The 22,603-nt window shown below is 36.0% G+C and overlaps 1 protein-coding gene across 3 annotated transcripts in view; it reads right to left on the bottom strand.

Annotated features, from left to right (window-relative positions):
• Window positions 1-22,603, bottom strand: part of LOC131941832 (ras-specific guanine nucleotide-releasing factor RalGPS2) — a 178,938-nt gene that overhangs the window by 114,604 nt on the left and 41,731 nt on the right. The gene's annotated exons all lie outside the window — the stretch shown is intronic.

A 22,603-nucleotide genomic window follows, 5' to 3' on the forward strand; every position in this document is an offset into this window, starting at 1 on the left:
AAGAGTGTGTATGTGTCTGTTGCTATGAGCAGCTATAGCAAACCGTTTCATGCGTATGTGAGTTTGTCGGTAAATACAGAAAACAAGTTTGTGTTTGGGTATTTGTACGTATGTAAATAGAAAGTCCAACATGTTTCATGATGCTATAAAAAAAACAAACTAAAACTAAAATGGGACGGTGTGGTCGGATGGTAGAGCGTGCGACAGCTGACCCGGAAGTTTTGAGGTTGGATCCCGGACTGGAGTCTATAAGACGTTCCTAAGTACACCCAGCTCTGATGAGTTCTTGACTCGCGTTAGGGAATGTAAAGGCGACTGGACATAATGCTGACCACACTGTCCCAACATATGCCGAGGTCGCTGAAACAGATGCACTCTACTTCACCTGTTCCATCGAAATTTTAAAATTGGTATGCAAAAAAAGTATATGTTTGTGAGTGAATGTGCGTGAGGACACTCTGTGTATGTTGGTGTTAAATGTGCAGTGTGTATAGGTGTGAGTGTGCCTGTGTGTAGGCTACACTTCTGGCCATCACGTATCAACAGTGTCAACTCTAGGGTCGAGATTCAGGCATGCATGCGTAACTACACGGAATATGCAGACGTAAACAAAATAACGGGACAAAAATGTCAAAAACGCCAAAAATTTCAACTACCTTTTCAAAAGCAAAAATGTTTTAAGTTTTTTTTTTTTTTTTACGATTTTTTTTTCTGAAGTTTTTGAGTAAAGTACTTTCTACTTGAAAATGTCACAATGGCCGCTAATTGAACAACTCCCCGTTCTTTACTCCTTAAACCCTTGCTTCCAATTTAAAAACCACTTGTAATTGCCGACAATCCCCATAACGAAACTAATTTGTTCTTCGTCGCATTTTCTTATTGACTAAACAAACAATGCCTGTAAAATACCTAAAAGTCTAAGTGGTAAAATACCCGACATCCTGAAAATAGCTAACTTATAATGTAAGCTGCCCAAAATATGTGGCAAGAAAAGTTTCTTTGCTCGAACATGACGATTCATGGGGCAAGTGAAGTAGAGTTCACCTGTTTCAGTGACCTCGGCCTATGAAGGGATAGTGTGGTCAGCAGTGTGCTCAGCCGCCTTGGTTTGCCTAACGCAAGTCAGGTACCATTTAGAGCTGGGTGGACTCTAGGACAACATACAGTCACAAGTCTTAACCGAGATCCGAACTCAAGACCTTAGGGTTAGCAGCCAATCACTCTACCATCGATTACGCCGCCATTTATTCGGTCTAACTAATGAGAATTTTATTATAGCAAATTTAAATGACCCGATAGTGTATTTAGATTACCTGAGCTGGAAGTATATGTTGTTCTAAAATAATGCTCGATCATACCTTAAACTATAGAAAATACATTACTTTCCACTTATCGAAATACTAGTGGAAAGGGAACCATAAACCAATGACTCTCGTTGACGAGAAATACACTTTCTTTGTGCATCGGTTAGCGGTTAGACTTTAGAGTGACTAAAATAAACCAGTAAACAAATAAAAGAAAATCTTGGTCAGAACGACAGCCTATAGGCACCCGATGTTGTCTAGTCTAGCAACAGACAGAAATGACTAACCACGCATGAATTGTGTGAGTTACTATTGTTACGACTGTGGGGGCATAGATTGGAGGGGTAGGGTTGTCAATAGACGTGACCCAGACTAAACAGGTCTTGACGAAGACGATTAGCGGTGTACGTGTTGCAATTAGATTGTAATTACGGACGACAGCATCATCAATGGGGGTAGGTGTAGCAGACACGTATCTAGTTGGCCTGGGTGACCGTAATGGGGGTAGTTTATTAGCAGGGTCTGACACTTTAATCAGGTACGACAGAACTGTGGCGACATGTAAATTAGGGTAGACCGGATGAGGGAGACAAAGAATTGATGACTAGGAGGGTTAAGACAGTCAGGGTACAGCAGCTCACCAGTTAGGACGTGTCGTTGTAGATAGTATAGTTTAGGATAGGTGGTAGGATTTTTGTGTTGTATTTTGGATGGCGGTTACTTTTCAATATATTGCATCTCTGTTGTGAAATTAAACTTACGTTGTTATTAAAAAGGTGTTCGTTAGATTTAACGTGTGTTCTTGTCTACCTCCCCTCCTAAATCGAAAGATCTAGGTAGATCGGGTCGTAACACTATATCGTGTGTTATGATGTAGATCTAGAGGTAATTATTATCGCCTTAACCATCAAACGTGTCATGAACAATACATTTATGTATTTTTTTTTAACTAGACCCGAATATGAGTGGCGAGGAGGATAATATATATTGAATAAAGCCCATTCCTATGTAAAACCAATTAATTAACAGTACTTATATAAAAAAAAACACTTTTATTTTGTATTTTTTTATTACAGAAAAAGAGGTTATTAGGTAAGCGTAAAGTTTAATAATAAAAAGATTTTTAAGTGAGTTAAATTCTATATATTCCATGTAAAGAATACATCTATTTTGATACGAGTTGCTCACATCAATTTTAACAATTTTAACACGAGTTGCTCACATCAATTTTAACAATTTTAACACGAGTTGCTCACATCAATTTTAACAATTTTAACACAAGTTGCTCACATCAATCAGTGTAGAATAATTAAGCTACAGGTTTGTGCAACAACAAAACATGTAGGACAACAAAAATATATTACGAAAATAGTAATAAAAATACACTGTGTTCAATTAAATGTTAACGTCATAATCGTCGACACAAGTAACAGTTATAAGAACAATGTATATCTATAATATAAGACTGGTGGTTGTGTGTCAGTCAGTCATTCCACCCGTCATCATTATGAGTTGGGAACCATTACAGTCATTTTAAAATTAATCAACAACACTGTTTTTCCCCACGTTTTCTCTAACTTGCTTTCGCCTCTGTTTGTTTGTTTGTTTTTCCAATCAAATCTTGCGATCGAAATTTCGGGCACTTCCCAGTTAGCTAGCGCGCTGAAATTTTCAGGGAAGCTTTGTTTCGGATGACAATAGAATATTCAACTGTTATTATTACTAAATTGATCCATGGAAACATTTTATTGATCATTTTATACCCCTATATAATTGTACAAAAAACGTGGGGAAAAAGGGACATAACCCAGTAACTGTAATTTGATGAAAACAAGGTTCGGTACTCTCCCTCTTTTTGCTTACCGAGTAGTTGTCACGCGGTGTTTGTCTACAAACAACCAGAACGTAACAACTGGTGGCCAGTATGGGGGAGACGATATGGTCGAGTGGTTGGGCACACGATTGCTAACCCACTCGACACGGGTTCAAATCTATGTGTTCTAGTCAGTAACGTATTCACACAACGTGTTTTTTACGAGTTGTCTTTTTTACGAGTTGTCTTCGTTTACCCCAAAAAAAGTGAAAAGATAAAATCGATAGCAAGATTTCAATGCAAACAAACAGACAAAGACTAAAAAGTAGAAAATAATAATCATTAAAAAAGTTTTTAAAAACCCACGTTTTCTGATTGAACTAAAAAGTAGAAAATAAATGCTATACATCACAATAATGCAAGCGATCACTCTACTATAAGCGATGAAAAACGTGGGGCGCCGTGATTTTCTTACAGTTTCTAATACTGTTGACTCTCTACAAGCTCCCTAATAAAAGTCAATAGTATTATCTAATCAATAGTAATATAACTTTTACTTCGGCGCCCCACGTTTTTCATCGCTTATAGTTGAGTGATCGCTTGCATTATTGTGATGTATAGCATTTATTTTCTACTTTTTAGTTCAATCAGAAAACGTGGGTTTTTAAAAACTTTTTTAATGATTATTATTCGTTATTTTACTTTCTCCGAATTGACTTATTATAATTTTCGGTGTATGGTTTATTTATATAACGGAACGACCTATTTTTTGTATAGTCGGCACAGTTTTTACTCTTTGCATAACGTGAAGAAAATAGTAAATACACTCACATTACTAAAACATATTAAACAAATCAATGTCAAATAATATTTCCGTTTATATGCCTAGAAAAAATTAATACAATAATTAATACACTTTTTTTTCTACGAGATTCTGTTATATTTTAAAAGTTTAAGTTAGAAGAGCCCGAATTTTTGTTCGGGCATTTTGATCTAGACAGACTGACGATGGAGAAAGAAAGTTAAATAAACGCCTGTAAAAAGGAGAAAAAAAAATATTTTCTTTAAATCTTAATATATAAAAGCCCATCTGCGCACTTCTCTCTCTCTCTTTCTCTCTCACGCTCCGCATGTCCCGAGCCTAAGATATCAGTATCTTCAATGATATCTTAGGCTAGGGACCTAGCGCCCGTTGTATCTCTCCCTCAACGGGCCATTTATCTCGAATCTATAAGCCGTAATCTCAGTTTAAGTTTTAGCATACTCAGTTTTCATAGCAAATTTTTACATTTCAATTTCAATATACTATCTAAACATTACACGTATCTGTTATCGTTTTTAAAATAGTTTATTTATAAGCACACTTCTTCCTAACTGATCTACACAAGTAACTGCATGGTTTGAATCTAAAATGAGCGAAAACATGAGAATGTTTATATCAATTTATGCAGTAAACTTTTTTTATTCAAAAGAAAAAAAAAATTACGTTTAAATTTCGATATTTTAAATTTCATTCGAAAAAAATAAGTAGGCCCTGTTTGCGAAATTTCGTTTATCTATCTGAAACCGTACTAAAGTTATAGGCTTTTGAAAAACTTTTGAAAAAGTAGAAGTCCGCATTCCGAAAATCGGAAATTGCTGTAGAAAAGTTGGCAAAGAACTACAAATTGGATATAATACTTGTATATGAAATTTTATCAACCTAGCTTTAACGGTACTCAAGTTATCGTGTTCATAGACACACACACACACACACAGACAACCGGACAGAATTGCAAAGACCAGTTTTTCCGACTCGATTACGCATAAAACGCTGAAATTTTGATAAATCTGGATTTATAATTTTTGCCCGATTAAAATAAGACCCCTAGACTCCGTATATGATGAAGTACTGAGGAGTAAAACGATGAAAACTGTCAAAATTTCATGTAATTTTTGTGCACGATTACAATATTTCCTCTATACTCTGTATACGAGAAAGAAAAAATGAAATAAATATTTATACTATTGAAGTATATTATCTTTAAATCCTCTCTCTTGTAAGTTTAAATATAGTTGATTGGCCGAAAACTTTTCAAACTTTCAATACACGGAGATTTGCTACTACGGTAGACGTATTCTTTAACAAGTTTTACAGTAGTCTACGATAGGCTAGTTGTTTTCTTTGTCCGCAAGCGAGAAACGCCAACCTTGTGGTTCAACAAGATGATTTGTAGTATTTTATTTTCTTCCTTTTTTACAATCATTATATTTTCTAAAAAAACAAAAATCAATCAACTAAAATTAGCTCTCCGATTCAATTTGTAATTTTTCCGTGTCATTATCTGCCATTTACAAAGGAACAGCAGAAAATGTAATAAACATTCGTCAAAAAGTTAAAAGGATCACGTATTTTAGAGTCAAGCAAATTAGTAACTAACCCAACAACTTAATTTCGAAAAATTAGAATCGAGAAAGTTCCTGAAAAATGCGTCGTTTCGAAAAGCACCAAGGATAAATGCTTTCGCTAGAATTTAACGGTTGCTCCGTCGAACAGCGATTATCCAATTGCCTCAGAAGGACAATTTGAAGAATAAGTTTCTCCGTGTCATTTTCATATTAACATTTAGATGCAATACTGTTACTTATATCGTAATTATTGGGGTCGACAAAATTTGCTCTTAAAATCCGTTAAAAATAATTCTTGATAAAGGTAAAAAGATAATGGTTTTAAGTGGTTTCCTAGCTCAAAACACAGTATAAACAGCCTGGGAAAACAAAGAGCTGAATAGAAAGAAAAAACAAATTTAGTTTTACAAGCTTTTACTTAGTTCACAATGTCGGTTTGCTTCTTTGTGTGTTTGCGGAAAATCTTGTAACTCAATTTTTAACCAATTTCTTAAGACACCGATTTCGTTCAAATTTTCAAGATTCCTGCGTCTTTGTTGGCAATGCGAGAAAATCAAATGTTTAATCTATTTAGGCATTAGATAAGTCATTACAATTTATTTAAAAGATTACTACATTCTATAATAAAAGAGGAGTTATCAAGATAAAAGACCAGCGATTGCCGGACAGCTACACGCGAAATGTTTTTCACATTTGTTTTTTTTTAATCAGTGCGTCGACCACAGGCTAAGAAGGGGCAGATATTTTTGTTTTAGAGAATACAGGCTACTATTTTAAATCGTCGCCAATGAATGTCAACTTCATTTCGAACGAATGACGAAAAAGTGGAAAATAAAATAAATATAATTTTTTTTTTTATAATAATAAGCTTTTAAATGTACTGAAATTAAGTAAATAAAACTAGTTTTCATTCTTTAAAACAGGCTTTGGTGACTCATGAGTTTTTTTAAAATACTTTAGTGACGAAAGCTTTTATCAAAGAAAGCATATTTGTTTTATTTTCTTACTTTCAGTAAATTTATAAGCTTGTTGCAATCAAGTTTTTTTTTTTTTTTTAAAATAATATTTGTTTTATTTTTCAAGATTCTTAGTGTTTGTAAGTACGTTAAAGTTTATTGCCACCAGTGAATCTCATGTCTTGTATAATACAACACATCTCCCCGTATAATATTATTCGTATAATATTTTAACCATTTGCATGAGTTATCTTTGAAATGGATTATTTTTCGATAAAAGTTTGTCGACCTAGTAATTACGACAATTACCTATCATGACTCGCTTAGTGAATATGAAAACGTTACGGGGCAACTTATTCTTCAAACCCACCCCAGAAATTTTATTTTTATTGCGATACAGTAAACGGTCAAATTTAACGATGAAATTTACCCCGGGGACTTTCGATTCCACAAATTGTTCAGAATCTTTCTGGATTCTAATTTTCTGAAATTTAGTTAAATTCAGAGTTGTTGGGGCTCATTACTAATTGGCTCGGTTTTAAGCTTGACGTTAAATTATCGACTCCCTAAAGCTTATTGAATAATGCTTATATCTCAAAGTTGTGCTTTCTCGCTTTTGAATAAAACAAAAAAAAAACACACCCTATCACAGGGTTTCTATAGAAGCTGTTAAAGAATATCTTCGACAGTAGTAACTTTCTCCACCGCTCTCCCGTAAAGTGAAAGTTTACAGTCTAGCACCTGTCAATCAGTGTTTCTTCCAGACTTTTTTCTCCGGGGGGGGGGGGGGCACTTGAAATCTTCGGGGGGGGGGGGGCGGTAAACTTTCTTCGGGGGGGGGGGGGCGGACACTGTTAAAAGTATATATTTTCTATATAAATTATATAAATTTCATTTCGTTCGGGGGGGGGGGCGGTAAAAAGAGAAGAGCTGCCTGGAAGAAACTCTGCTGTCAATCTGGACGATCAAATTACTTCAAGATAATATACTTCAATCATATAAATAATTTCATTTCATATAGGGACTTTTTTCTCTTTCAGATCGAGATTGATAGAATAGAATAAGAAGTCAATTTTTTTTTGCACAAAAACATAGACTTAATAAATGTATACATTCTTTGAGTTGGTGATGATATACTATTAACAACACATACCCCGACAGACTAGTAAATTAATGAAGTAGAAGCCGTGCTGCTTAACATAATCAAGAAGGTTGTTGTAAAGGATACATTTCTAATAATTTTTTTCCCTATTAATTCGTTCGCAAAGCGTTTACTGTTTTATAAACACTAGGCATGCTGCCCAGCTTCGCTTAGGCTTTCAAAAACATTGAGAATTTTAATGCTTAATTAATTCGCCCGAGGGTCGGTCTACAACCTCAGGAGTTATGAAGAGGTTCCTACGTGGACAAATTTTTTTTTCGATTTATTGCTCATATAAGGCGCCGGTCAGTCGAGGTCTGTTTTGACCCCCTCATCGTAGGCCTTTAGGCCAACCGGCACCGGCCCCCGTGTTCTGTCGCCCCAAGGCAAGATCCTGCCAAATTTGAAGCGCCTGCGGCGCCGGGAAGTGCCCGATGTCGGGCACCCGACAACTTTGCTTCATATATTATAGAGATTAGCAAATTGCATAGATAAACAAAGATTTCCAAAGTAGTTCCTTTCTTTATAGTCTAAAATATGAAGATTCACATATAAAAAAAAATTAGGTTTGACTTGGTGTGTCTCGATCCAGCACCACCTGTCTGGTATCAAGTACACTACCATCTCAGCTAATTAGGTATATTTTAGCGTTTAAGTGTAGTTTTTGCGTATCTAGTCTAGATCTAGAATCTCTAGATCTAGAATCCAAATAGATAAAATATTTTTTTTTAATTTTAGGCCTAGAATATCGTATTGTGTAGTCTACATTTCATAGCGTACATAGCTCTAAATCATATTTGAATGAAGAGATGCCTGGAAGAAACTCTGCTGGCTGTTTTGACGCCGTACTACACTCTGACTTTCAACCTGCGATGATGATTATATTTTTTTTAATTCTAGCGACTCAAAAGTAAAAAAAAAAATTCGTTTTAAAGGCATTTAAAAATGTTTAACCAAATTTAATTTTTTTTTTTTTAAAATTGTGTACTTATTAATTTGCTTTCTTAAAGTTACAGGTATTCAAATATAAAATACAGCTTGTAAAAACGAACACTAACATTATCTTTTTAATATAGATACATTGTTTAAAGAAAAAGAGATTTGAGTTCAATTGTATAAAATGGAGGAGAAAAATAACACTAACCTAGATGTCGATACATATTTCTCAATCGTGTTTGATCAAACAGTTGCCAAAATCATTCTGAGTTTTGACACTTTTTTCATTCCATTTTTCTGTGTGACAAGTGTTTTGGGAAACATCCTTACCATTGTTATCCTGGTTCACAGTGGATTAAAGGAAACAACGAACATCATCTTAACAGGTTTGGCTGTGTCGGATATGCTATACTCGATATTTGGGCTTTATCATCAGTTATCAATGATGGTAACTCAGTTTAGTTTTATAGTAGGTACCTACATGGAGTTAAGTTATTGGATTTACCTAGAAGGGTGGGAAAGTTGCGCTTTGTGTATTAGTGTTGAAATGACCACAGTTGTTGCTGTAGAGAGAATGATAGCCGTGGTGTTCCCATTTGCTGCCTCAAGGTATCTCACAACGCTTCAAATCAAAAGGATTGTGGTTGGTGTGTATATTTTTTCAATTCTATTGTATTTACCTGAAGCGTTTAGGTATAGTGGAGTCAGTGAATTCACCGATCAATGGAATCGTACGATGCCAGCACTATATCAAAGCGATCTCGCTACGTATAGTCCAGAGCTATATGAGACGTACATAATTGGGCTCACCAAAACATTTTCAGTGACTATCCCAACCGTGGTGATATTTATCAGCACAACTTCAATCCTTGTAAAACTCGCCGCTTCACAGAAGAAGGTAAAAATGATGTCGTCGTCGGTAACGCAATCCAAACGAAAAAAAGATTTCCAAAATATCAAAGTAACTTTAATTATTTGTTTATCTACCATTGTTTTCGTTCTCATCCCTGGAAACGGTTATACCATTTTCTTAAAATTTATCGACCGACAACATTTTGTATTGATAAGTTATGACATAAATGGCATTATTATAATTTGTATTAGATTTATTAGTCAAGTTTACGCGTCGGTCAATTTTGTGATCTATGTCACATTTAGTCCCAAGTTTGCACAGGCATACAGGCGACTTTTAACGTGTAAATATTCTCACCAAACTCAACATTAAATATACTTAAATACGCATTAGAAAAAAAAAAAAACGTCAATACAAAAACTTAAATCAAATCACAACAAAAACATAACAAGCAAATTCAGATGACATTATACACGATTTGTGCTCCGTTGTGACTTGGACTTATTTCTTTGAAGCCCTTGAGGAGGAGTGGGCTACAGCTACACCTCTACACCGGACTCTGTTTTAGGCAGATCTGTTTAGTTAAGCCCTTGTTCTCCTTCCACTGTCCTTTTCAACCTTAATCTGAGCTAAACGCGTGAACTCTGTTTATAACGATTAATATTAATTTATTTATATTAATATATACTGGACAATCAATCATGACCACTCGCCCACCGTACGTACGGAACAATACAATTTTTTGTCTTTTATATATAGAGACAGCTATTGATATGTATGTATATGTATATATATATATATATATATATATATATATATATATATATATATATATATATATATATATATATATATATATATATATATATATATATATATATACTAGGCATACTGCCTAGCTTCGCTTAGGTTTTCAAAAAACATTTGAGAATTTGAATACTTAATTATTTAGTGATGGCCGAGGTGAGGAGTGCTTAAATTTAAACAGTGGTGCTAATTTTAGAGAGTATGTTGTTGTTGTTCTTTGTTTTTTAACGTCCATTTGCAGGGAATATTTTGGAAAGTTCAAAATGTATGACTAAAATGGAATTAGAACTACAAAGGTTCCATGAACAGTATATCTAATAATTTATATTACATTGATTTTTAAATTAATTAACTTACTTAATTAAGATAAGTACCTTAATTAACAACTTAATTTTTTACTGAAACAAATGCTATACTTCGTCATTTTCTGTTTATGTTTAAAATAGTATACAATTGTTTGAAAAATAATTGTTTAAAAAAATTAACTCCCTTGAAAATTGAACGAATGAAGTATGTCTTTGTTTACTTTTTCACAAACAATTGTTTATTAGAAAATACGTCATCTGGACAAATCTAACGACCCTAAGGTTTTTTTTCGACGGGGTTATTGTATTTTTTTGTTATCCTCCGGGGTCGGTTTACGACCTCACAAAATATTAGTGAGATCGTTCGTCAATTTATTTATATTTATCTTATATAATGAGAATATCACTCGCGGTCACTTTTTAGCCCTCGTCGAGTGCTTTGAGTCTGACCAACAGTTTTTACATACGGCCCAGTCATCTATAGAGGTGCATGCAAAAAAATGGCCAGATAAATAGAGGTTGAGTATCCTAAAATTTATGTTGAAATTACCCAGTTTTTCCCATAAAATACAAAGATTATATAGGGAATTACGATTGGTCAGTTTTGACCCATTTAAAGATTTTTCCCAGATATGCCGAGTTTTTTCTGATACCCCTAGGCGTTCTTCTACCACCTGACAAAATAAAAAAGCTCAAATAAGGAGATTTTCACTCGCGGTCATGTTTTAGTCCTCGTCGAGGGCTTTGAGTCAAACTGACAGCTTTCCCTAAAGGTCAAGCCATTTACCTAGGAGCGTGGAAAAAATTAGCCAGATATACTGAGTTTAAGTACCCTAAAATCCGCGTTGAAATTAACCTGTTTCTCCCATAAAATAAAAAGATTATATAGGGAAATACAACTTGTCAGTTTTGACCCTTTTACGAAGTTTTCCCAGATATGCCGAGTTTTTTCTGACACCCTTAGGCGATCTCCTCACAAAATTTCAAGGGGGGTCGTCGGACGAAAGTTGTTTTCGTAATATAGCCCATATAAGGCGCCGGTCAGTCGGGGTCAGTTTTGACCCCCTCTCCGAGGACTTTTCGACCAACCGTCACCAGCCCTCGTGTTCTGTCGCCCCAAGGCATCATCGTGCCAAATTTGACGCGCCTGCGGCGCTGGGAAGGGACCTATCGGGCACCTGACCACTTTGCTTTTTATATATATATATATATATATATATATATATATATATATATATATATATATATATATATATATATATATATATATATATATATATACGATATTGACAGATATAGATTATATGATATAGGTGATTTAGATATAGATATCAAATCCCTGAAAGTTTGACCTATAAGGAAAATCTGACTCCTTCACAAATATTTTCTGTCGACAATAATTTAGTATAATGATGTTTTATGTACACATTTTCATTTGTTATTTTTTGTTTCTTACATTTTAAAAAAAAAACGTTGTTTTTTTTTTTGTACTTTTTAAATTTTAAAAATGTTTTTTAATGTTCCTGGAATTCAAATATAAGATTTCAATGGAAATGCTGCTATCATTTTGTTTTATTCGTACAGAGAAAACTTTTCAAATCACCTTAAAATTTGGAACAATTTATTTTTAGTTGTATAAAATAAGATGGATGATAATACCACGATGTTAGAACTGTACGGGAGTTTCTTTGGTGAACATACTCTCCGATTTCTACTGATTGTGAACGTATTTTTTGTGCCGCTCTTCTGTGTGACGAGTCTCATTGGCAACTCCCTTACCATTATTATTCTCATTCACATGGGATTCAAGGAAACAACGAACATTATTCTAACTGGTTTGGCTGTGTCGGATTTTTTATACTCATTGATCGGGTTATGGTATCAGATACTATATGTGTTAAGTCTTTTTGGTTTTGGTGAAAGCGGTTTCTTAATCGCGTATTATGTTGCTTATGTAGAAGGATGGTTCCAATTCACCCTGTGTGTTAGTGTTGAAATGACCACTGTTATATCTGTAGAAAGATTGATCGCCGTGGTGTTTCCTTTTGCTGCTTCAACATTCCTCACTACACGTAACGTAAAGACTATTGTAATTGGAGTTTACGTATTTTTAACCCTATTGTACATACCTCAATCATTTAGGTATAGTATAGACCCGGAATACCTAGGAGATAGGGGAACTCCGGCTGCTGCGTTCAAATTTGGCATACAAGACGCCGATCCTGTTTTGTATAACGTTTACAATGTCGGGCTAATCAAAGTGTTTTCCGTCATCATCCCGACCGTGGTGATATTCATCAGCACAACTTCAATCCTTGTAAAACTCGCCGCCTCGCAGAGAAAGGTAAAGATGATGTCGTCGGTAGCGCAATCCAAACGAAAACAGGATTTCCAAAATATCAAAGTGACTCTATCCATTTGTTTAACCACAATGATTTTCGTCCTCATCCCGACGAATATGTTCAACATCTACACGCAGGCCATACCACTGAGTCAGTTACACCAGATAGATGTTATTTTTCGCAATGTTGCTACAAATTTAGTCGGTCTAATTAATCAGTTATACACGTCGTCCAATTTCGTTATCTACGTCACATTGAGTCCAAAATTTGCGAAAACATACAGAAGACTTTTTATGTGTAAATAATTTCTCTAACAGTTTAGTATACCAAAACACGTTGATAAACCTGTAATAAGCGGACAATTAGCTTTCTTTTGATGCGTGTTTGATCACTCAAATAGGTGTTACTTTATACGACGTATAGCCGGATTAGAGCACCCAGCTAGCTGAAAGTGGATTGTAAAGTAGTTCTGGGACATCTATAATTTTTTTTTTACTTTCTTGTTTTGTTTTTTTTTTTGTTATATGTCTGCGTACATATGTTGTGTACCTTTTTTTTTTTTTCATCTTCTTCAATCCAACTTTAATTTACCTTTTTTTAAAATAATATATAAAATCCCGATAAGAAACTGAAAATTTCTCGGAATCTCAGTTACAGTAAAGCAGTGATTACTTAATGACCAGGTTTATTGGAGAATCTCCTAATGAAAGAGGAAAGTAGGTAGGCAAAAAAAAAACGGAAAAGGTCAGCTGTTGAGAAGCAGAAACAACCGGAATGTCGTGGACCCAACTTGGAGGAATGGCCCAGAACCGAGTACGACGGAGAGGTGAGGTTGCATCCCTATGCTACACAAAAGGTCCACTGGAATGATGATGATTATATTTATCGGAATCAGTTGTTACAATGCTTGAACCAAAATAACTCAAAATAAGCTGTTAGTACTAAGTATAGTGTCATAACCCAGTATAGGGCTTATTCAATGTTAAGGCAGGATTCTCTTTAAATTGTTCCACAATGACCAAGACCTTGCTGAAACATTTCTCTATGAGCATATGCAGATGAAATCAATTTTAAATTATTCAAGTTTAATTGCAAGCTGTGATACACATTCGACACGAAGTAATTTTGATTGTTATAAAGTTGGCAGTATCCATGTGATTTAAATATTTAATTTCTATTTTTACGATTCAGTTTTTTCTGTATACGCTATTCATGTGTAGTGAAACAGAACATCAATGTCAATTTCTTTACGTCAGTATCTGTCTATCTATCTATCTGTCTGTCTGTCTGTCTGTCTGTCTGTCTGTCTGTCTGTCTGTCTGTCTGTCTGTCTGTCTGTCTGTCTGTCTGTCTGTCTGTCTGTCTGTCTGTCTGTCTGTCTGTCTGTCTGTCTGTCTGTCTGTCTGTCTGTCTGTCTGTCTGTCTGTATGTTCAATAAATTGCGTTACCCATTTTTATAACTGTAACTAAGGTCGACGATAATGACCTCAAAATTTACTTAAGCAGTGTATGTTTCAGCACTATTTACGTATATACTTTTGGTATCTAACAAATTTTTTCTTGCACAATCACATTTATATGCATATATACAACACAGATGTGTGTAATCAGCACTATTGTTAAAAGTGGTGTATTCTTTAGACGAAATAAATATTTAAAAAACTCACCTATTTAACAACATTTTCTTTATTATTTAATGTTATGTATCCTGAACTAACTTTTATCTTTTATTAAAAATACAAACGGAGTATCTTTAATATATATATATATATATATATATATATATATATATATATATATATATATATATATATATATATATATATATATATATTACTCCTCACACCCAATATTCGAGTCTATCTTCACCAGATAAAAAAAGATGTTTGTGTGAATTTATCGCAAATGGGAAGCTTGATATTTTATTTTTAGGCGAGGATAAAATCTACACCACCGCGCAGATCCCATCTGTATGTTGGTTGACCATAAATAAAAATCGACTTTCATTAGGCTGCCAGACTGACAGGTGCTGTAGTAATGATTGATGAGTACCAAAACAGACCAAAATCCCCGTTACTTTTTAGCGCAATTTCCTTACAGGAATTGCGATTATTAACTCATCATTTCTGGATGGATGTGTGTCCGCAGCTTTAAGTCGCATCTCCACCTCAACGAAGCAATATCGAGGACTAGTTCCAAAAGCAATTATGTTAAGCAAGTTCCGAGGATGATTGTGGGCCAAAAAAATTCCCGGAATTCCTTCCTGGATTTCCCGGAAAAGCCAAAAAACCTCGAAAAAATGCAGTTTTTGGCCCATATCTCGGCAACCAGACCACTTAAAGACTTGAAACATTTACCAATCGATTCCTGCCATAATTTAGAACAATATTGCCGAAGAAAGTTTTCAAAAATATCCTTTCGTTCGGTCACAAAAAATTAATTAAGGAAATTGCGCTTAAATAGTCACTAGACTTTTTATTAACTTGTTTTTCAAACTGTTTCGTTGTCAATTTAAACCGATGCAACAAGAAAGAAAAAAAAAAGTTAAAATTTCCTATTTAGACATAGTCGCTTTTAGTTTCTCTAACAAGTTAAGTGCCAATTACAATTGGTTGAACTCTGGGGCGTTCTATTGACTTAAGAACCGTTTCGAACACGAGGCATTCATGTTAGCAGTCTAGCGCTCTACCGCTAGGCAACACCTTACCTTTGATAGTATACACAAGAAAGTTTGTTACACGTAAACGTAGCTATGGGTTTAGGGTAGTTCCAGAAGTGTTCGAACGATCAGGTCATCTAAGTATACCATCAGGTCATCAAAGTATACCATTAGGTCATCTAAGTATACCATCAGATCATCTAAGTATACCATCCGGTCATCTAAGTATACCATCAGGTCATCTAAGTATACCATCAGGTCGTCTAAGTATACCATCAGGTCATCTAAGTATACCATAAGGTCAACTAAATATACCATCAGGTCATCTAAGTATGCCATTAGGTCATCTAAGTATACAATTAGGTCATCTATGTATACCATTAGGTCATCTATGTATACCATAAGGTCATCTAAGTATAACGTCAGATCATCTAAGTATACCATCAGGTTATCTAAGTATACCATCAGGTCATCTAAGTATACCATCAGATCATCTAAGTATACCATCAGGTCATCTAAGTATACCATCAGGTCATCTATTCAAAGCCAACAATTTGATCGTTATTCAAAGCCAACACTTTTAGTGTTATTCAAAGCCAAAAATTTGATCGTTATTCAAAGCAAACAATTCGATCTTTTCAAAGCAAACAATTTGATTGTTATTCAAAGCCAACAATTTGATCGTTATTCAAAGCCAACAATTTGATCCTTTTCAAAGCCAACAATTTGATCCTTTTCAAAGCCAACAATTTGATCGTTATTCAAAGCCACAATTTGAACGTTATTCAAAGCCAACAATTCAATCTTTATTCAAAGCCAACAATTTGATCGTTATTCAAAGCCAACAATTCAATCTTTATTCAAAGCCAACAATTTGATCGTTATTCAAAGCCAACAATTCAATCTTTATTCAAAGCCAACAATTTGATCGTTATTCAAAGCCAACAATTTGATAGTTATTCAAAGCCAACAATTGGAACTTTATTCAAAGTCAACAATTTGATCGTTATTCAAAGCCAACAATTTTATCGTTATTCAAAGCCAACAATTTGATAGTTATTCAAAGCCAACAATTGGAACTTTATTCAAAGTCAACAATTCGATCTTTATTCAAAGCCAACAATTCGATCTTTATTCAAAGCCAACAATTTGATCGTTTTACAAAGCCAACAATTTGATCGTTATTCAAAGTCAACAATTTGACGCACTTTCCGTTTCAGGGGTTAATGGAAAGGTCAGTCCGAGACATGTCCCATCGGACTCGGGCATAAATCAATACCCAGCATTTACGACAGTACTCATATTCAGTTTCTTACTGGGGGCTCGGCGTTTCCAATCATCCGACCGTGGGGACATTGGTTTGCCATTAACTCAACCGGTCGATCGTGTGCTACTTGTACGTTCGCGCAACGATTGTCAACCTTATCGGATGTTCTTTTGTGCATGTTTTCATTCAAGACGAGGGCATGTTTTAAAATTAGGTAAACTAATTTGAAGTCGCAGAAAAAGGAGGATTGAAAGTAGTGTGTAGCATGGATGAATGGACTTCAAATTTCTCTAATTTAAAAATATTCTTAAATGAAAATGTATTTTCTTAATTGTTTTGACATACTATAAATACTACTATCATCAGTGTAACCACAATCATCGTTATAATTATTTTTCTTCTTATTTTTATCATTATTGTAATTCTTGTGATCATTATTATCACATTTGATATTGGTATTATTATCTTTATTACCCTTATTATAACTATTAATAACAACTACGACTACTCACTACTGTTACCACTAATTATAATTATCATTATAATATTGTTACTCTTACTACTATTACGTTGATTACCACTGCCCTATTATTTTGAAAGCAAGCTTTGTTAACGGTATCCAATAAATGAGTTCAACAAAAATTTACTTCAAAGTGTTTATTTGATTGACTATTTCAAACATCTTGAGGTCTTTACGGCATACCTTTGTACCGTCGGTTCCGCATAGTCGGGACACTTCAGGTCGGAATTTTGCGCCAATTATGCCAATGTTTTAAAAACAAATTCCTCTGCTCTTTAGCTATGACTAAATAAATGGATGTTTTAACGTAAATGGCGTCCCGATTAAGCGGAAACAACTGGATCTATTAAGTAGGTCTAATTAAAACTAAATGACTTATGAGTGTTTCTCTTCTTCTTCGTTCTTAATTTTAGTGTTGGAAGGGATCCCCCTCCAACACAATAAAGTATACGTGTCAACTGGTTATGCGCAAGTGAGGCCATTGACTCCGATTTCAGACTGCTTTTCTTGTTGGATTTTGTTCCATTTGCTTCCATAGCCTTTGTTCAACCAAAAACAAACTACAAGGCAGCAGTTGTTTGATTTTGGAGTTGTCTCTCCTAGAAGAGTGGCTGTCCCCAGCTAACAAGCCTCATCTGCCCGAGTGTTCGAACTCGAGACTTTTCGGTTTTGCAACCATGAGCTTTACCTACTCGACCACGCCGACCCCTTCCTGATGAGTTAATTAGTTTGTGTACTAACGACTAACCCGATATGACCCCCCCCCCCTGCACTTACATACGCTGCAGTTGACCGTGCAGAAGACGTTTCACGTCCATTCTCAAGGTCAAGGTCACAGACGTGAGGCCTCGCACGTGACAGGAGAGACACTGGTCAGTTATGAGCTGGATCGATCTCCTTTAATCCATAGCCCGTTAGGGTTGGTTTATGGTAGTCGTATAAAGTTTTGAACGGGTTGAGTTAATCCATAATCCGTTACGTCATAATCCTCCGGGGAGACGGATCCGTTCGAAACTGTAAAGACGTGGGTGACGTCACTATGGTATTACTGATGAGCTTTGACGTCATAACCCTGAACAGTTAATCAGTTATGTTCTAGTCCGGTATCTCTGGTAGCCTGTTACGTCATAATTAAGTAACTCTTATAGACTCTTGCGTCCCCGTCATAACTGATACTTTATTACGTAATAATCCTGTTAATAAATTGTACATTATAAATTGGTATTGTTGATAAACATTGACAACACCATCCGATGTGACGGCTTCGTTACATTATAACCCGATAAAGAAGACACGGACACGTTACAATTATAACATATAAAGAAGACACGTTACAATGGGATTGAGACGTGTCACGCCATAATCCAGCGAAGAATTTGAGTCACACGGTAACGGCTGGGTAAGTGAAGAACTTGTCACACGCTAACGGTTTGGGTAAGCGAAGAACTTGTCACACGCTAACGGTTTGAGTAAGCGAAGAACTTGTCACACGCTAACGGTTTGGGTAAGCGAAGAACTTGTCACACGCTAACGGCTGGGTAAGTGAAGAACTTGTCACACGCTAACGGCTGGGTAAGTGAAGAACTTGTCACACGCTAACGGCTGGGTAAGTGAAGAACTTGTCACACGCTAACGGCTGGGTAAGTGAAGAACTTGTCACACGCTAACGGCTGGGTAAGTGAAGAACTTGTCACACGCTAACGGCTGGGTAAGTGAAGAACTTGTCACACGCTAACGGAAGAACTTGTCACACGCTAACGGCTGGGTAAGTGAAGAACTTGTCACACGCTAACGGCTGGGTAAGTGAAGAACTTCTGTCACACGCTAACGGCTGGGTAAGTGAAGAACTTGAGTCACACGCTAACGGCTGGGTAAGTGAAGAACTTGTCACACGCTAACGGAAGAACTTGTCACACGCTAACGGCTGGGTAAGTGAAGAACTTTTGTCACACGCTAACGGCTGGGTAAGTGAAGAACTTTTGTCACACGCTAACGGCTGGGTAAGTGAAGAACTTCTGTCACACGCTAACGGTTTGAGTAAGCGAAGAACTTGTCACACGCTTACGGCTGGGTAAGCGAAGAACTTGTCACACGCTAACGGAAGAACTTGTCACACGCTAACGGCTGGGTAAGTGAAGAACTTTTGTCACACGCTAACGGCTGGGTAAGTGAAGAACTTGTCACACGCTAACGGCTGGGTAAGTGAAGAACTTTTGTCACACGCTAACGGCTGGGTAAGTGAAGAACTTTTGTCACACGCTAACGGCTGAGTAAGCGAAGAACTTGTCACACGCTAACGGCTGGGTAAGCGAAGAACTTGTCACACGCTAACGGAAGAACTTGTCACACGCTAACGGCTGGGTAAGTGAAGAACTTTTGTCACACGCTAACGGCTGGGTAAGTGAAGAACTTGTCACACATTAACGGCTGGGTAAGTGAAGAACTTGTCACACGCTAACGGCTGGGTAAGTGAAGAACTTGTCACACGCTAACGGCTGGGTAAGTGAAGAACTTGTCACACGGTAACCGCTATGCAAGCGATGAGCTACTATTCCAACACACGAGCCGGTCATGTAGATCAAACAAACGTGACCAGACGGACCCTGTCATCATGGCATCACTTTTTTTTTTAAACCACCGCCGCAGACACAACACAGCTGATGAATATGTCGGGCGATTCCCAGAAACTCTGGCAGACGACTGCCCCGCGTTGGTGCTGGTGAGCTTTTTAGGGGGGTGGGGGGGTAGTGGTGGGGGAGGGTGCTACACAATTAATAGAAGGCAGTGGTTCTTATACCTGACACTACAGCCCAATATTTAGACAACTTTGTACAATATTACAAAGGTAAAGAGATAAACATAGCAAAGATGTATCGTAATCATAAAGTTAGGGGGTGGGGCAGGCAGTGGTTCTTACAATTGAATCTACAGCCCAATAATCGAAACATGTTGTAGACTTAAAGAGAAAAAAATAGCAAATAATTGGCCTTCGTAATCAAAAAGTTTTCATAACAAATCGTTCTGGTGGATTAATTCGTCATCACGTTTTTAATTAAAATTTAAACATTTTATCTTATTAAATAAGACGACTATTGCCTTTTTAAAAGAAATAAATAAATAGTTATTTAATTAAAGTACCAACTTAACCGAGTAAAACCACAGAAACTATTTATTGCTTCATATTTTTATTAAAACTAGCGTGCGTCGAACAAGACTTCTAATGTTAGAAAAAGAACTGCTTGCATTAAACCGATCGATATTCTGTAAACGATCGAACAACCGTCAAACCAATTCTCTTCGGATACCGTTACGTGATTTCTTATGGTGACGATTCTCCGTTACTTTTTGCGTGACTTTAAACAAAAATGTAACAACAAAACAAAACGACCGTTCTAAAAACCGCCACCCATTATGTCAACAGTGAACACACTTCCTTATAGTTGTGTGTTTCAGCGACGACAGAAATAAAACAGGCATGTAAAAGTGTCTAAAAATATAACAAACTGCTAGGATTTGTCAAATCCTGGGATTTTAAAGGAGAGGTGGATGGGTGTTAAAACACCTCTACATAACTTATAAATTTTTAATTGATATCTACAGGCTTTAAAAGAAATACAAAGTTCTAGCGTTGTAGTAAAAATTATTATGTTGATGTTCATAAGGGGGGGGGGAGATCGGTTTTTAATAGGATAATGAAAATAAAATCCCATTTTTTTGTATTGATAGTGCCGTGTACAGCGAATTAAAAAAAAAACCTCACAACAAATGGTTCATCCGTAGTTAAAGATTTATCACGTTAGTTAAAGATGTCTTAAATACTTGTTGATTCCATCTTGTATTGTTTGTATCGTGATTTTTTAACTTTTAATTTACTTTATTATGGACTATGGCCTACAGTTTTAACATGACACCAGAGAGTAACCAGTTTGAGAACCTTTGGTTCAAGTTTCATGCGATCCACTTTTTAATTGAAGCAGGAAGGTCAAATCATCAGGCGACACTGTGGTTTTATAATTATACGCTATGAAGTTTTTTGATGGAGGTTGTAATGGGGAGGGGCAACTTTTAAAATGAACAACACGGAAACCGTAGCTCACGCTGTAATAAGAACAGCATCCTATTTAGAGCATCGATAAATGTTAACAAAGAACTACAGTATCAGGTTAGAACATAGAGAAAAAGTTAATAAAGAACAGCAGTATCCACGATAGAACATAGAATAAACGTTAACAAAGAATAACCACCTCAGGTTAGAACATACGGTACAAGTTAACACAAAAAAAAAACAACTTTCATCGTGTGCAGCAAACAGATATGTAGTGACGATACGATTGCCGACATTTGTTCAATCGTACTTCGACCATGACCAAAAACGTGACGATAATTTGTGATCAGCCTTCAAAGATGACCAAATCTATGACATGTAAGCACCTTCGGCCTTTAATAAATCCCTTAAAGCGCGTCCTTAACCATTACAAAAGATCACGCTATTTAGGGCAGTCTTGAGCCGGAATGGAAGTGTTAAGTACTTCTCGTTCTTTCTTTCAAACCCTGACACTAACGTAGTCTTCATACCTGACTCAAACCCTAACACTAACGTAGTCTTCACACCTGACCAAAACACTGACACTAACGAAGTCTTCATACATGACCCAAAACCTTGTCAGTACCGCATGGCGTATAAGCAGTCTTCAAATGGAGCACAACAAACAACTACACGATATAAGACAAAAACCACCCCTTGTGTTCACGTGCTGCCTACGTCACGCCCACACGTCACACTCACCGAGATAATCACGTGACAGGAAACAGAGATTCTGATTGTGGGAATAAATGTGTTATGTGGAAACAGTGGTTTTACAATCAAGTCTAAATGTAAATGTGTGAAAACAGAGACTTTGCTTGTAGGAATAACATGTGTTTTGTGAAAACCGAGATTGTATAAACACATGTGTTTTGTGAAAACAGAGATTGTATAAATACATGTGTTTTGTGAAAAAAGAATTTGCTTGTAGGAATTCATGTGTTTTGTGAAACAGAGACTTTGCTTGTAGGAATAGCAAGTTGGGTGAAAGTAGAGATTTTCCCTTCTAACAAATAATGCGATGTGTACAAAAAAACAGAGAGTTTGCTTGTAGAAATAACGATGGGTGGGGAGGGAGGGGGGTAGTAACTGACAGACCAGTGTTGAGTATAACTTCCTTCTTTTCCATGTGTAACAATAAACAAGCGGTGTTATTTAATCCAGTCTTGGAGCGGGTGGGGGAGGTAGGGGTGAGGGTGAGTGAGGGAAGGGGTGAGGTGTCAGCAAA

The sequence above is a fragment of the Physella acuta genome, unplaced genomic scaffold, assembly GCF_028476545.2.
Source record: "Physella acuta isolate Inbredline_101_S28 unplaced genomic scaffold, ASM2847654v3 ptg000374l, whole genome shotgun sequence".
Taxonomy (NCBI): domain Eukaryota; kingdom Metazoa; phylum Mollusca; class Gastropoda; family Physidae; genus Physella; species Physella acuta.